This window comes from Pinus tabuliformis, chromosome X (genome assembly GCF_031772625.1).
Source record: "Pinus tabuliformis cultivar Carrire ecotype Pingquan chromosome X, CPIR1, whole genome shotgun sequence".
Taxonomy (NCBI): Eukaryota; Viridiplantae; Streptophyta; class Pinopsida; order Pinales; family Pinaceae; genus Pinus; species Pinus tabuliformis.
The window spans coordinates 552,569,272-552,585,979 of NC_142308.1; the positions used below are offsets into that span (position 1 = coordinate 552,569,272).

A 16,708-nucleotide genomic window follows, 5' to 3' on the forward strand; every position below is an offset into this window, starting at 1 on the left:
TTGGGCATTCCAGCGGAATTTTGATCATACAGTTTGGGACATACCCGCCCATCATCCTCCAGTGTTTCTTATAGTCACAGAGTGTTTGGTTGTTTCCCCTTGACACTCTCCATTCAGGCACCAGGGTATGGGAGGCTCACCCCTGACAGTTGGATGAGACACCATGTGCCATGAGCCGGGAGGAGACTCTTTAGTTGAGACCCTTGGTAGGTGCATGTGCTGTCGGATACAGGCTTAGGGATGGCGTGGTTGATATCTGAGGTAGCATATATTCCACCCCTGAGCTCACACTTGAGGGACGGTGGCAGTGTTTTACAACCCGGTCGAGTCAACTCCGAAACGGCCGTTTCGAACCGAGCCATTACCAAAATCTTTGACCTGGCCAGCAACCCGGCTCGGTTGACCGAGTCAACTATGACTCGGCCGAGTCATCCAATGACTCGGCCGAGTCATAGTTGACTCGGTCAACCCGGCCGGGTCCGTATTGACTCGGCCGAGTCAATGAAACGACGGCTGGGCAGCGTAAAACATGAAATTTATTCACTTTTTTTGTGATTTTTGGTAAAGTTAAAATCAGTTTATGGATTCCAAAGGGTAATGGTAAATTGTTAAGTGCTTTTGGGGTCAATTTCCCCCTCCCAAACCCTATTTAAGACAGCCAAATGCTCTCATTCACTCACAGCAGTCTTATGCATTTGAGTGAGAGTCTTCTTTGAGAATTAGTGAGCAGTTCTTGAGCTTGTTTTGGAGCAGCAGTGAGGAGTCTTGGAGGAGCATTGTAGCTGGAGTGAGGAGCTTCTTGGGCAGCCATTTGGAGCAGCATTGAGGAGCTGATTTTTGGAGCAAGCTTGAGGAGGCAGTTTGTGCCTAGAGGTATTTTTTTCCACCTCTACAAATCTGTTTTTGCTTAGTAAATTTTAGGTGCATATCAAGAAAGCTTAGAGAGTGTTTTTTGTCAAATAAATGAACATTGAATCAATTTTTTTTTTTTTTTTTCATTTTCAGATTGTTTTCCTAGTCAAAAAATGGCACCTAGAGCAAAAGATCCTGCTTGGGCATATGTTGAAATGGTTGATAGTCAGATGTGTTGCAAGTTTTGCCATAGGAAAATTAAGGCAGGTCCTGGGGGGATTCATAGGCTGAAACAACACTTGGCAGGGATTAAAGGCCAAATTACCGCATGTCCCTCTGATGAAATTGAGGAGATTAGAAAGAATTTGTTGGCCAGCTTTGAAAAATTTAAAGAAGATAAGGCTAGGCAACAAGAGATACAGGCTGAGATTGGGAGGAAGAGGGAGATACAAAGAATGATGGCTACCAACCCCCACTATGATTTTGAGGGTTCTTCCTCTATCCCTCAAACTGAGGCATCCAACCCTTTCCGTTATGTTCCTCCCTCTTTTGGTTCTGTTCAAGATAAGGGAAAGGGTAGAATGAAGGGTGATGTGACTATCAAAAGTTATTTCACTCCCTCCTCTCCATCAGATGCACATGGTCCTGAAGTTAGTAAAGGTCAAATTCAGCCCACTTTAGATGACCATTGGAAGAAAGAATTGAGGGAGACTGTTTGTGACTACATAGCTAGATGGTGGTATGATGCTGATATCCCCTTTAATGCTGCTCGTTCACCATATTATGAGCCTATGTTTGATGCCATACATGCTGCTGGAAAAGGCTTCAAAGGCCCTACTATGCAAGAGCTAAGGGGGTTTCGTTTGCAGAAAGAAATTCAATCCATTAATGAGTATTTGCAAGAGTTCAGGGACTCATGGGCAAGAACAGGGTGTACCATCATGTCAGATGGATGGACTGATCAAAGAAACCGTACCATCATAAAATTTCTTGTCTTCTGCCCACAGGGAACCATGTTTTTAAAATTAGTTGATGCATTTGATAAGGTAAAAGATGGCCACTTGTTGTTTCAGCTATTGGATGAGGTTATTGAGGAGGTGGGGGTGGCTAATGTTGTTCAAATCATCACAGACAATGCCTCTAACTATGTTCTTGCTGGTAAACTGTTAGAGGAAAAACACAAGACCATCTTTTGGACCCCATGCGCTGCACATTGCATAGACCTCATGCTTGAGGATATTGGAAAACTAGATTGGGTCAGAAACACTGTAGATAATGCCAAAAGCATAACAAAATTTATCTACAATCATACACTGGTTTTGAGTCTCATGAGGAAACACACTGGAGGCAAGGATATTATTAGGCCTGCCATCACTAGATTTGCTACACATTTTTTGACATTGCAATCTATGCTTTCCCAACATAGAAACTTGCAAAAGATGTTTTCCAGTGATGAATGGAATCAAACCAATTGGTCTAACAAACCAGAAGGCAGAGAATTGAAAAGGAAAGTCCATGATGAAACTTTTTGGAGAAAGGCAGCAGAGATTGTGAAGCTTGCTGAGCCACTAGTTATGGTGTTGCGGTTGGTGGATGGGGAAAGGTTGGCTATGGGCTTCATTTATGAGGCTATGGATCAAGCAAAGGAGCAAATAAAGACAGCATACAAGGATAGAGTGGCGAAGTATGGGCCCATTTGGGCAATCATTGATGAAAGATGGAACAATCAACTCCATCGCCCTATACATGCAGCTGGGTATTTTTTGAACCCACGGTATCATTATAGAGCTAAGGAGTCAGGAGCTTTGAGGGGGGAGGTCAGAGATGGACTGGTTGATTGCATTGAACGCATGATCCCATCGGAGTCTGATCAACTGCAGATACATCAACAGGTCACATCCTTCAGCAATGCAACAGGTACCTTTGGGAAGAACCTAGCAAAGATTGCAAGAGAAGCAGATGAGCCAGGTAAACAAAAATTTCAATTTTCAATTTCTTAATGGTTTTATAGTTTTACTTTTTTTATTAAAGACTAAAGTTTGTTAAATCATTTATAATTTGAAAGTTAGATATAATTTGTAATTTTGTTGAGCTTCAGCCTTCATCTAACTCATAATTCATTACACTCCTATGTTTTTTGCAGCACAATGGTGGGAGGCCTTTGGTGGCCAGTGCCCTCAATTGCAAAAGTTTGCAATTCGTATTTTGAGTCAAACTTGCAGTGCATCTGGGTGTGAGCGCAATTGGTCTGTCTTTGAGAGGATTCACACAAAGAAGAGAAACCGTTTGGAGCAAAAACGGTTGAATGATCTAGTTTTTGTCCAATACAACCTTCGGCTCAGACGGAACCAATTGCTGAACAAAAGACCTGATTCAGATCCCATTGTGTTGGAAGACATTGATCCAACATCAGATTGGGTAGTGGAGAGTCGTGCACCAGAGTTTGATCCTGATGAGGATCTTGATGAACTTGAACTGGGTCTGGAACATCAACTTCAGCCTGTTCAGTTGAATGCAGATCCCGATCCACCAGCGTCAGTCTCACAGCCAGCAAGGACTCCGAGGAGTAGGACTCCAGTTGTAGGTGCTTCCTCTGCTCAGCCACGACAGAAGCGCAGCCGCATATCTACTCTATCTCAGCTTGCATCTGCTGCACAGCCTGCTAGTGGTACTGGCAGCACTTCTACAGTTGCAGTTGGAGACGATGATGATGAGGAGGAGGCATGGGGCCCCTTGTCTGACTCTGATGATGATGATCCAGAGATTGGTCGAGATGATCTTGGCTCCTCTGGCAATAGCTACTAGCCAGTAGTACTAGTATTGGAGTCTGGTCACCATCACAGTTTACTTTTGTTGTAGAGGCCATTTCTAGCCTCCTTGGTTATTTGTATTTTGTTTTGAGTCTTTGATCATGTATGACAGTTGACTATGTATTGCCAATTTTCCATTGGGTACCATTTTGATATAATGGATTGGTTCATGAGCCTACTTTGATCATATGTTGTCTTCCATCTATATTATAATGCTGTGTGTTTGGAAACATGAATGAAAATCTTTAAAATTATGTTTAAAATATTTAAAATTATGTTTTTTTATAAAAAAAATAAATATTTAATGTATTTTTTACAACAACCGAGTCATTGAAATCGAGCCGGCCGAGTCATTACCGAGTCGGAGTCGGAGTCGGAGTCGATCCTCGGCCGAGTCGGAGTCGGAGTCGGAGTTGTAAAACATTGGACGGTGGATGGTAGACTTCGTCTACAAGAGGGTACCTAGACTCCGAGTAGTGTCAAGGTGTATCGTCAGGAGTTGGGATAGCGGATTTCACTGTGTGGTCTGGCAGGAGCGGGGTAGGTTCACAGGCATGAGTCCTACTCCTTATACTTGGGGTCCACCCAGGGAATACATATAGGGATCAGAGATGAGGGCTAGATGGGTTCTAGCTGGTAATGACGTTACGCAGCGACATCATGTGAGGAGTGGGAGTTATGAGCTCCCCGTATGTTTGGGGAATCCGGGGATTCGGTTGGTGGGCAGATCATTGCACTTTGTGATGAGCAGAGTCATGGAAGAGGATGATCCAGTTCAATTTGGGTTTGACACATGGGGTATCACTGAAACCTCCACTGCATGGCGAGGTAGACTTGTCCTGTTATGGCTCAAAGTTGAGATTGGCAGTGGAGGGGTATATTAGAATATATCTCTATATCTCTATTTAGTAATGCTCAGTCTTTTAGATGTTTCTATTCTTATTCTTTTAGCAGTTTCTTAGATGAAACTGTTTGTTCGATATTCTACATAGAAACCTGATGTTTCTATTCTTGTAAATATCTTTGTATTATCATTGAGCTGTTTGCTCCATGTGAATTAATTCATTCAACATTCTTTTATGGTATCAGAGCAAGGTTAAGAGATTTTTTCTTGAACAGTATTTCTCTTTGCATCAAAATCTCTTGAGTCCTTTCTAAGGTCGAGCCTTCTGTAAGCCAGGCAGCCTTCACTGAGTCTTAGCCTCGGCTTTGCTCGCTGTGATAAAAGCTTACAGTCGTCCATCTCGATACAGAAATGGATTCTTCTCTTGCATGATCAGTTTATTAAAGAAATAACTTTGTGGCGGTGACTATCTTCGTGGGAGCGGGATTCTTCACCTGGCAGCTACTCGACCACATCGAGGAATTTCTCAGCATTCATGATCCAGGTGTTTTCTCTCAAAACTCACTTGTGTTTTTTGAAAGACAGAATCGTGGTTTGAAAATTATATCTGCGGGCAAATTCGTGATTATTAGTTTCAAGACTGTCAAACCCGTGGATACGCATTTTTTTTTATATAAAACTCGTGGATATTCTTTCTGAAGCCCGAGGATCTATATTTGAAGTCTGTGGATACTCATTTGAAATCTGAGAAGATATATATTGGAGTGGATATATATTTCTGAAACCCCGTGGTTATTTATATTTCCGAAACCCGTGAGTATAATTTTTTCAGTCAAAATCCGTGGTGATTATATAATTCCACATCCTGTGATTATAATTTTTTGCAGTCGTTCTGAAACCTGCCCGTATGCTGATAACCCATGGATAACCCAAGGATATACAGTTTGTGAATCCGCGTGTATACAGTTTTTGAAGCCCGTGGATTTATAAGTCAAACCCGTGGAAGTATATTTATAACCAGTGGTTCATTATATTTCACGTAACCTGTTTCTTTTGCAATCGCTGTATCTTGCAAATATTGTTATGTAAACCCCGTGGTTCATTACAGCTCTGTCATACGCCCGTGGTTCATTATTTTTCGATTGGTATTTCACGTAATCTGTGTAGTTCACGTATCCGTGGTGATTATATAGATCTGAAAACCGTGATTATATTTCCGGTCCATATTTGATAACCCGTGGCAGTTTGAAGTTTGAAAATCCGTGGTCCAGCCCGTATGTGATAACCCGTGGCAGGTGTCTTTTGAAAAATCCGTGGTCCATTTATATATTCTGTTGCAGCCCGTGGCAGTCGAAACACGCTGAGACGTTTCCAGTTGAGACGTAAAGCCGTGGGCCATAGTGGTTAGATAGTGGGATTTAATTTATCAACGTCACCAATCCGTGGTGTCTGCCGGAAATTGTTTTCCGTGGTTTTGGTTGCCGTCATTTCCATCAGCAGTTCTGGTTGTTAGAATTTTATCAGCGGATTTTGTTTGGTATCCTGTGGAAAATTTGCATGCTCCTGTGGGAAAATAAATTCTCAAAAATTTATATTTTTTGTGCTAGCGGGATTATCATTGATTTAGACTGGAGAGATACCTCTGTTGAGTAAATTTTTTTTTTAAGGACAAATTCTGTTCTCTAATTTACATCAGATAAACAGTCAGCTACATTGTTCTTGTGTGTCATACTTCTGTAGTTTCCTGGTGAAAATGGCCACACTTACCAATCTGATGTTAGAAGGAAATCAACGGTTTAATGGCAGCAACTATAACATTTGGAAACAAAGACTGCTGACCATTTTTGAGTACAGGCGTCTTGATCAACTCATTTTGGGCAAAGAGCTTCGTCCAGGTACAGCCGGGACCGATCAAGATAAATTTGATGATCGAAATCGAGAGGCTGTTATGCTTCTCAAGCTCTCTGTAGCTGATGATCAGTTACCACAGATCCCTTCTGGCAAGACAGCTGCTGAAATCTGGGAACAGTTGAAAGAATTGCATGAGACATCTGATAAAAGCAGAGCTTTTTTTCTAAAAAATCAGTTGTTTTCCATCATGATGGATGAACATATGTCTTTACAGGAACATCTCAACAAAATTAAAGACATTCGAGATCAGCTCGACGCCATTGGTCGGACCATGGAGGAAGAAGATATGGTAGTCATTACCCTGAAGAGTCTACCAAAATCTTATGAACACTTCATTGAAACACTCAACATTACAACCACAAATGTTGATCTGAAGTTTTCAGATTTATGTACCAAACTTCTGCAGCAAGATAGGTGGAAACAGCAGTTTGGTAGTGGTACTTCATCAGTGCCCTTGGAAAATGCATTTGCTGCAAAATATCAGTCCTCTCAGTCTTTTCAGCAGAGAGGATCATCTCAGTCTTTTGATCCTAACAGGAAGAAAAGTGTACAGTGTAATTACTGTCACAAGTTCGGTCACATGAAGAAAGACTGCAGGCAGAGGATTGCTGCTGAACAAAAGAAACAGGGAGGGTCACATCAGACAGCGAATGTTGCAGAACATTCCGAGCAGACAGATTCTGCCTTTTACGCCTTTATGGCTAAAAGGTCTTCAGAACATGTACCTTCCTCTGCATGGTACATTGATTCTGGTGCATCACGCCACTTCTCTCACAGGCGTGACTGGTTTATTGACTTTTCACCTTTCAGTGATTCAGTTGTATTTGGTGGAGGTGAAAAGTACACTATTGCTGGCAGGGGTACAGTTCAAATTCAGTCTGGTGGACGCACGCTCATCTTTCTAAATGTATACTATGTTCCTGGTATGGAGATTAATCTGCTCTCTGTCAGTCAGATTATGAGGAATTCTCCTCAGCTTGATGTTATGTTCAGTGCACACAAGTGCTCCATCATTGACAGGGAGACCAGTCTGACAGTTGCTACTGGCCTCGAGGACCATGGTCTATACAGGCTACTTGACACTGGTGACTTTCCAGAAGTGGCACTAGCAGCTCGTGTCTCTCCCATCAGTACTCTATGGCATCAGCGATATGGGCATCTCAATATGCAGTATCTCTCTCAGCTCTCTCGGGAGGGACTTGTGTCAGGATTACCTGATATTCAGACTCAGCAGTTGGGGGTATGCAGCGCCTGTCAAGCGGGAAAGCAACATCGGTCATCATTCAAAAATGGAGAATCTTGGCGCGCATCCCAGGTACTTCAGTTACTTCATGCTGATATTTGTGGACCTATGAATACAGCTTCTATAACTGCTTGCAAATACTTTTTACTTATTGTAGATGACTTCAGTCGAAAGATGTGGGTGTATTTTTTAAAAAATAAATCTGATGCTCTTAGTACCTTTCAGAAGTTTAAAACTTTAGTTGAAAACGAATCTGGTTGTAATATCATGACCCTTAGGACCGACAATGGGGGGGAATTTTGTTCCTCAGCTTTTGCCAACTTCTGTGATATTCATGGCATCAAACGTCAATTCACCACACCTTACACTCCCCAGCAGAACAGTGTTGTCGAGCGTCGCAATCGCACAGTTGTTGAAATGGCTCGTTCCATGTTACAACACCGGAGTGTTCCAAACAAATTCTGGGCTGAAGCAGTATTTACTGCTGTTTACCTTCTTAACCGATCCCCTACTCAGGCTGTTAAAGGGAAGACTCCTGAAGAAGTGTGGTCTGGTCGTAAGCCTAAGATCAGTCATCTCAAAGTTTTTGGCTCAGTTGCATATGTTTGGATTCCATCTGCTAAGCGATCTAAGTTGGATTCCAAAAGTCAGAAACTCATGATGACAGGATACAGTGATCATCACAAAGCTTATAGGCTGATAGATATAGCCACTGGTCGACTTAGCTTCAGTCGAGATGTAGTATTTGATGAAGACAGAGGATTCTTTCAGTCTTCTTCTGAGCAGCGTTCTGAGGATTCGCCTCACAGTGTTCTTCTTCCAGTCAGTCCATCTGATGGGAGGGATGATGTAGTATCAAGATTTGATACTACTCTATCTGAGCTTCCTCCAGAAGCTAATCCCCCTCTTGCTATCCCTATTGCTCTTGAGCCTGCTTCTCCTCCTCCTGATATTGGTCCCTCTAATCCTGATATTGGTTCTTCTTCTCTTCGGCCAAAATGGTGGGCTAAAACCATAGGTGATCTTCGGGACAATGAGCTCCTTGAAGGCAGAACTTCTAGGCATAAGAACAGACAACAGTCTACAGTCAATTTTGCTCTTATGGCTAACCTTCACAGTACTTTTGAGCCTCAAACATATTCAGAAGCTAAGGGTATATCTGAGTGGGAACAGGCTATGGAAACAGAATTTCAGAGTCTTCAGAAGAATCACACATGGGCTCTCTCTGATCTTCCCGCAGACAAAAAACCCATAGGCTGCAAATGGGTGTATAAAGTCAAATACAAAGCTGATGGAACCTTAGACAAGTATAAAGCTCGGCTTGTGGCTCGAGGATTTTCACAGCAGGAAGGCATCGACTATGAGGAGACTTTTGCTCCTACAGCCAAGATGAGTACTATCAGGCTTGTGCTTGCCCTAGCAGCTCAGTTCAATTGGAAAGTTCATCAGATGGATGTAAAAAGTGCTTTCCTAAATGGTGATCTCCAAGAAGAAGTCTACATGACGCAGCCTCCAGGATTCAAGGTTGCTGGTCAAGAACAGAAAGTGTGTCGGTTAGTTAAAGCCATCTATGGATTGAAACAAGCTCCTCGGGCTTGGTACATAAAAATTGATCAGTATCTGACAAATCAAGGTTTTCAGAGGAGTCCATCTGATGCAAACCTGTATATCAAGCATACTGATGATGATATCTTGTTTGTAGTTGTCTATGTGGATGATCTTATCATTACTGGCAGCTCTGCACATTTGATCCATGGGATCAAACAAGATCTATGCAGAACTTTTGAGATGACAGACTTGGGACTTCTTCATTACTGTCTGGGGGTTGAAGTATGGCAGACTGAAAATCAGATCTTTCTTTCTCAGTCCAAGTATGCCAAAAATCTTGTGGAAAGGTTCAGAATGCAGGATTGCAAACCGGCCACGACTCCTATGGAACCCGGGCTCAAACTTTCAGCACAGTCATCCTCTCCTCTTGTGGATGAAACTTTATTCAGGCAATTAGTGGGCAGTCTCATCTATCTTACCGCTACCAGACCTGACATAAGTTTTGCAGTAAGCTACATTTCTCGCTTTATGTCAGCTCCTAAAGCTGATCATTGGATAGCAGCAAAGCGGGTGCTACGATATGTGCATGGTACTTCTGATTATGGCCTCTTATATACTCACAGCTCCACTTCTACTCTCAGTGGCTACACTGACTCTGACTGGGCCGGTTCGGTTGATGACCGTAAATCTACAGCTGGGTATGTGTTTAGTCTAGGATCTGGAGCTGTTACTTGGACTAGTAAGAAGCAACAGGTTGTGGCTCTCTCCTCAACAGAAGCAGAGTATCGGGGAGCAGTTAAGGCAGCCTGTGAGGCAGTTTGGCTTCGTCGTATGCTTGCAGATATGCATGTTTTTCAGACAGGGCCTACTTCTTTGTTTTGTGATAATCAGGGAGTGCTCAAACTTGCCAAGAATCCTGTCTTTCATGAACGAACAAAGCATGTGGAAACTCACTGCCACTACATTCGACAGTTGGTTGAAGACGGCTCAGTTCAGTTGCACTATGTTCCCACCACAGAGCAGCCCGCCGATATCTTTACCAAGCCTCTTGGTCCTGATAAATTTGTAAAATTTCGCGGGTCTATTGGTGTTGTAAATAGATTGAGCATTAAGGGAGGGTATTAGAATATATCTCTATATCTCTATTTAGTAATGCTCAGTCTTTTAGATGTTTCTATTCTTATTCTTTTAGCAGTTTCTTAGATGAAACTGTTTGTTCGATATTCTACATAGAAACCTGATGTTTCTATTCTTGTAAATATCTTTGTATTATCATTGAGCTGTTTGCTCCATGTGAATTAATTCATTCAACATTCTTTTAGGGTAGATATTGGCATCATGGAGATGCCCGGGCAAGATGAGCTTGACTCTCACAGAGTTTTCGCTACTAGGCCTCAGGAGGGGAGGACACTGTCTGCGCACGATCGGGAGTATGTCATAGTCAGAGTAGCTAAACGTCAACATGGTGGCACCACTCTAGGACTAGTAGGGAACTGTGGCATCACAACTCTTCACAGCTCAATAACCTTTAGGGATGCGTTGGCTACTACAGGGGGAGATCATACAAATCTTCCATTGGGCTTTAGCGAGTCACTGACGGAGGAGAGGACTTCTAGTACTTGTACCGGGCAGGATAATGAGTGGAGCGAGGGGAGCTTCATGTTGGACAGGATAGCCTGGGATCCTGGTATTGAAGGGTTCTTTCATATCAGGACAATGCAGAGGTCAGGCATGATCCAGTGGCACATCTAGGACCCTGGCACATATTGCAGTGACAGTAGGGAGCAGCAGTTAGAGAGGATGCTTGCTCAGGCATTGCTTGAGGACAAGCGATTTTTGGTGCATTGGAGGAGCTTGTCGGATGAGGATGCTATTTGGGAGGGCGAGCACATACTTGAGCATCCAGCACTGAAGTTGCTCGGGGAGGACTGTAATGTCCCTTCCTAAATTATTTTGGAACAAGATTAATTTCTACATTTTGGAACTGATTTTGGAGGTGATGGGGCCCATTCGATTTTATTAGGAGGCTAGACTTAGTAGAAGTTATTTCGATGTGGTTAATTTGTATGTGGGGGCCACCCACACTAGGAGAATACACATTCCCTAGTTCGATTTGCATGGAGGGGAAATCGATGGTTAAGTGAGGGACCCACGATGGAGGGAAAATGGAGGGAAAAGTGCTCCACGAAATCTATGTAAGGAAGGCAACTCTCCTCATTTCAGCATCTTGTCTTTTGACATATTGAACTCAATCTTAGTTGCTCGAGCTCCTTAGCTGGGTTACTGCGCTGTTTATCACACGAGTGTCTCCAAGCAGAGATCTCAACCCTTGCTTTGGTGGACTTGGAGTGCCAACCCTAGAAGGGAGTTTTTCTTCATCTCTGTTTGTAGCAGCAGCAAGGAGACGAGTAACAATAGTTGTAAGTCGAGTGCTAGCAACAGGGGAAGTAACAACAGTGCAGGGATTGCGCAGTGACAGCGTGAGGCACTTTGGGAAGTTGGGGAGACATGGCATCCTTCATCATTTTCAGGAGTATAGAGGGCGGCTACAGACAAGAGGGCCATCGTACATGCAACTCTCATTTCATCACAAGCAGGACTGTGTCATCTCCTCCATGACTATGCAGTCATTGGAGTGAGACTCTTTGGGGCAACACCATCTGAGAGAGTTTGGCGCTGCGAGATCATTTGGAGGGCCATTTGAGGAGGATTGCTGGAGTTTGCAGAGCAAAGATTGACATGGTTAGTCACAACAACAGGATTCGAAATTGGAGGAGGGCCAAGCTGTGAAGGGTCAATTTTTGAAGGTTGGAACCAAGGGAAACCCTTTCTGGGTTTTTTTGGGTTTTGGGCAAGGATCACACTCCTAATTTAATAGAATTTTCTGGGCAGATCTAAGGGGTCAAACAGGAGTCCCAACTCAACTAGCAGCTAGAGGAGCTAAGTGGAATTTGGGCCAAAATTCCGAGGTCAACATTTGGCCAATTCATTCATGGGTTATTCTCGGTATTTGGTGGAGAGGCCGAGTTAATTTCTCGTAATTTTCCGAGCACCGGAGGTGGGGTTTCCAACAACATCTTTGCAACAGACAACATAGTTTCACAAGGGCAGCGCCGGGCATCATTGTAGTAGTTATATGTGCCATTTGGGCTTGACATATTACCACCTAGGCTTGATCACACTTGCCATTGAGGCAAGCCTAAGTGCGCCACTTCCACATTATTGTACTTTTCTCCTCGATTATAATAAAATCGCTCAACTGTTAGTTATTCCTGGACTTTTTATGGGTGTGCACTGAATGTTTCAATTTTATGGTGCTGTTTCTATTGTTTGCTTTGCATAGCACTATTTTTCCTACTTTGGAACATTACATAGAGGAATTAATCTTTGAGGTTACAGGTCTGCCCACAGATGGAGAGAAAGCTTTCAAAAGCCACATCTTGTCTGGAATTGATGTGCCTTTCTTTTTAAAGGACGAATTCAAAGAAAAGAACTGGAGAGTATGGCTGCAGAGGTCGTGGTTAAAGGACAAATGATATTGTTCACTGCGTATTACTCATTCCTATTTCGCCTGCGAGGGGCGCTACAACCGTGTCAACCTCTGCCATTTCCATTTTCTGGCTCATTTGGCAGGTCATATAAGAATTAATTCCTCTTATTTCTTGTTTGAAAGTTTAAAGCATATGGCTACTCCAGTCCGAGCCAGAACAAACCCATCTTCACATTTTATTTACCATAAAGCTCTGATAAAATTATTAATTGAAAATCAACTAAGGAAATCCGAGAGAACATGGGATCATTTTATATTTTGGGGAGGGTTTCAATCTCAACTTGCTAAAACTAAAAGAGGTAGGAAAAAAGGCACTAAGAAGGAAGCCAAACAAGTCAAACACCTTGAAATAGGAACCTCATCTCAAAGAACTTTTGCTGTACAAAGAAGAAGTCAGAAAAGGGTAGAGAAGACCTCTCCTCCAGTTCCTCAATTACCTAAAGTTTACACTAGAAGGAGTGATAGGCTCAGGAAGGCACAACAAACCTCTCCTCCTATGGAAAGCTTGCTTACTAAAAGCCAACCTACAAAAAACCAATTGCCATAGAAAGCTAAAGAAAAGATGACTGAGCCCCAAAATGAAATAGCCTCAGCTGAGAAAGAGCCTACCTTGTTTGAGATGTTTAAAGGGGGGAAAAGCCTCACACTAGGCCTTGGAACAAGCTCAGATTGAATATCAAGTTAAAACAAAACCTAGAGCTTGCTAAAGAAGTCATAGATGTGGATGATATCCCACTAAAGGACCTAATTATAAACAAGGAGAGAGCTATAGGTTTGAAAAGATCAAAGAAAACAAAGGTTGCCAAGAAGGGAACTCCCATGGAGACTAGAGAAAGTAAAAAACGCAGGATGGCCAATGTGGATGTTCTGTTAGAAGCAGCTAGTACCCTTAGCTGAAAACTGTTGTTTGATCTTTTGAGTTTTGACCCCTTACTGTCAAAATGAAATTTTGGTATTTAGTCGATAAAGCGCTTGTCGGCGTTTTTAGCACAGGAAAAGGCGGAGGAGTGCTGGCAGTTTCATTGTCAGCGCATTTTGGTGAACAATATGGAGGAAAACGCAGACAATTTCATTGTCAGCGTATTTTGGTGAACAATATGGAAGAAAACGTTGAAATTTGGCCCGTCAGCATAGTTATTAATTTCCGGCTGCTAAAGGATGATAGCAAGATTATCAACGATTGCAAGAAAGGTACGCGAGAAAAGTAGAAGCTACACAACAGATATCCATTTTTGAGGGAATGACAAGGCGTGATTCCTAGCAAAGGAGGTAGAACAACGATGCACTTTTTAGTCCCTGTTTTTAGCCCGATTTACAACAAGTTGTTTTTTATTAGAAACATATAGGTTTTAAAAGACTTTTTATATGCATGTACTTAATGATTTTTTCCCCTTGGAAAAATCTTAATTTTCATTAGTAAAGGAAAATTACATATTGTAGATGCCAAAAGCATACGCTGTATGTGAGGCAAAAATGCCTATCAAGTAAGAGGTATCAAAAAATACTGCAGTGTACTCCACGTAGGGAGGCATTGTGCTTCAGTAATTGTTCAAAAAACTCTACGCAGAGAGTATTATATGACTGTCATTGTGTATATCTAATAACTTAAAAGAGCAATAATATTATTTACACAATAAAAAATAAGCAGGCTCCAGCTGAGCATGTACTTAATGATATACACTGCTATTTTTAGATTATTGTAATTAAGGAATAGTTAGAAACTTATTTAGCTATTGTATTCTCTATATAAACAGTGTCTGAAGAAGAAAAAAGGGTTGGAACTTTTGAAAGATAGCTTCTTTATGCACTGTGTGATCAGATTATAATAAAGTAGTCTATGTGAGCTATTTGCAGAAATTCCTGTGTCACAATTCCCTGTTTGTTTCTTGGTTTAATATTTTCTTCAATGTCTGAATGCTAAGTGGTTTGAAATTGGAATTCATATTGCTATGCTCCATTTTCTTTATGTTTCAGATATTTAAATACTTGTTTTTCACATATATATCACACTGATTTCCTTCACTATCCTCCAACTTCCTAAAAATTGTCACTATCTCGCTTTTATGATTTTTGCTCTCTGAAATTATGGTCATTTAAAGCTGATTGGGTCAAACTCCATGCCCAATGGTGAAATTTTCCTACAGTCCAACCAACCTCAGTTTTTCTTAAATAAATCTGGCCATAGGACTTATTGCAAACCCTCTACCACTGTGACCTTGGGTAGCTGAGTTTAGGGAGAGATCCCTCTCTAGGTTGAAGGGCCAGCTTTCAACCTCAAAGCGGTTTGAGGTTACCTTAGAGTTTTTCCCGCAGCCAGGGTTTTCTTTAAGTGATAACACCTAGGGCCCCTCAAATTGGCCCCCTGCGTCATTAAGGAACCCGCGATTGTCCCAACCAGTGTTGCAGGAAACGCCCCCCTCCGGATCTAAACCGGGATATGTGCCCTGTACGATCTGTGGGGGATCCACCAGTGGATCCGCAGTTCGGAAATCCAGAATTGCAGATCAGGCTGAAAATCATAGTTCCTGGCATTTCGGAACCGTGCCAGCTCGATCTGCGGTTCTGAATTTCTGAACAGCGGATCCGACCTCAAATCCATGGTGGATTGGGCATGGATCCATACGGATCCTGAGGTGATCCAATGCTCGACGGGCGATTCCGCACAATCAACCCAAAAAAAGCATTTTTTTGTTTTGTTTAACTTGAGTTGGGGGTAGGTTTAGGTTGAGTTATGGAAATGACAGCTGGGGATAATGCTCATTTCCCCCTCTCATTTCCTCACTATTGTATTTTTGGAGAGCTTGGAGAAGAGAGGAGAAGAGAGCTTAGAGAAGAGAGGAGAAAGAGAGGAGAAGAGAGGTTGGAGAAGAGAGGCTTGAGGAGAGCGGAGGAGTGAAGGAGAAGGAGCTAGGAGTAGTGAAGGAGGAGGAACTTGGAGGAGTAAAGAAGGGCTTCCATCTACAAGAGCTAAAGAGGTAAGTGCAAAGCCCAAACTCCCTCATTTTTGTGTCATTGTTTTTTGTATTTTTTCTCCTCCCTCTCCTACTCTTTCCTATTCTTTCTTCTTGCTCATTTCATTGCAGGTTGTCCATCTATATTCATATTCGAAAATGGTGTTCTTTTGGCTTCTATGTATCATTCCACTTTTGGTTTTCACGATGACAAGCGAGAGTAGGAATAGAAGGGAAGAAGAACAAGAGGATAGTGGTTCCTGTTGTCGCTCAAAATGTATAGGCACTGCGACAACGACTTAGGTCGGGGGCTGTCACCTTGATCCCCAACCTCTCTGTTTTAGTTGTCTCCCGACAACAAGCTATGGGGGGTAGACCCTATGGAAATGAAATGATGAAGGACAAAAAGGGAACCAACTAGTCTGGGAGACACAGTTCAGTGGCCTAGCACTTGGTTAAATCTAGCAAGATTTTAAGGATTAGATTGAATTTATATTAGAGACCAGTGCCTTATGGAGTCAATACCCTTGCTTTATAAAATTAAGACCAAGTATCAGATGGACAACTGTTGCTTTGATGCCTCACTAACCTAAATGAAATGAAAATCCTAAATCCTAGATATGATGCAAAGTTCTTGGTTAGTTTTAGTTAAGTGCCTAATCTAATTTTGACCTTCCCTTAACTGTTTTGAAGCCAAGCACCAAGGTAGGTTGTGGGAAGGAGGCCAACAGGAAGTAAGCAAGGGCTTGATTAACGATACCTTCTATTAGGCTCCTATCACCTGATGCCTCTGGTGTTGCAGAGACTGTGGCTCTGACGACTGCAAGGTCACCGTGTTAACCACCAAAGAGTTGCTAAGCCCCTCAAGTTAGATGAGAAGGGTGGCCCTAGAGGTCTATCAACCAAGCTTATGCTTGGAGGTAAGTTATTAATGCAAATTAATTTCGGATGTGATGCAAGGATGATGAGTGTGATTCTTGAAGTAAGATTGATTAGTAT

General features: G+C 42.3%; 1 protein-coding gene across 2 annotated transcripts in view; it reads left to right on the forward strand.

Moving 5' to 3' along the window:
* The window catches only part of LOC149141188 (glutamate NMDA receptor subunit epsilon-1, putative (DUF3598)), a 155,781-nt gene that overhangs the window by 58,447 nt on the left and 80,626 nt on the right, over nucleotides 1-16,708 (forward strand). The gene's annotated exons all lie outside the window — the stretch shown is intronic.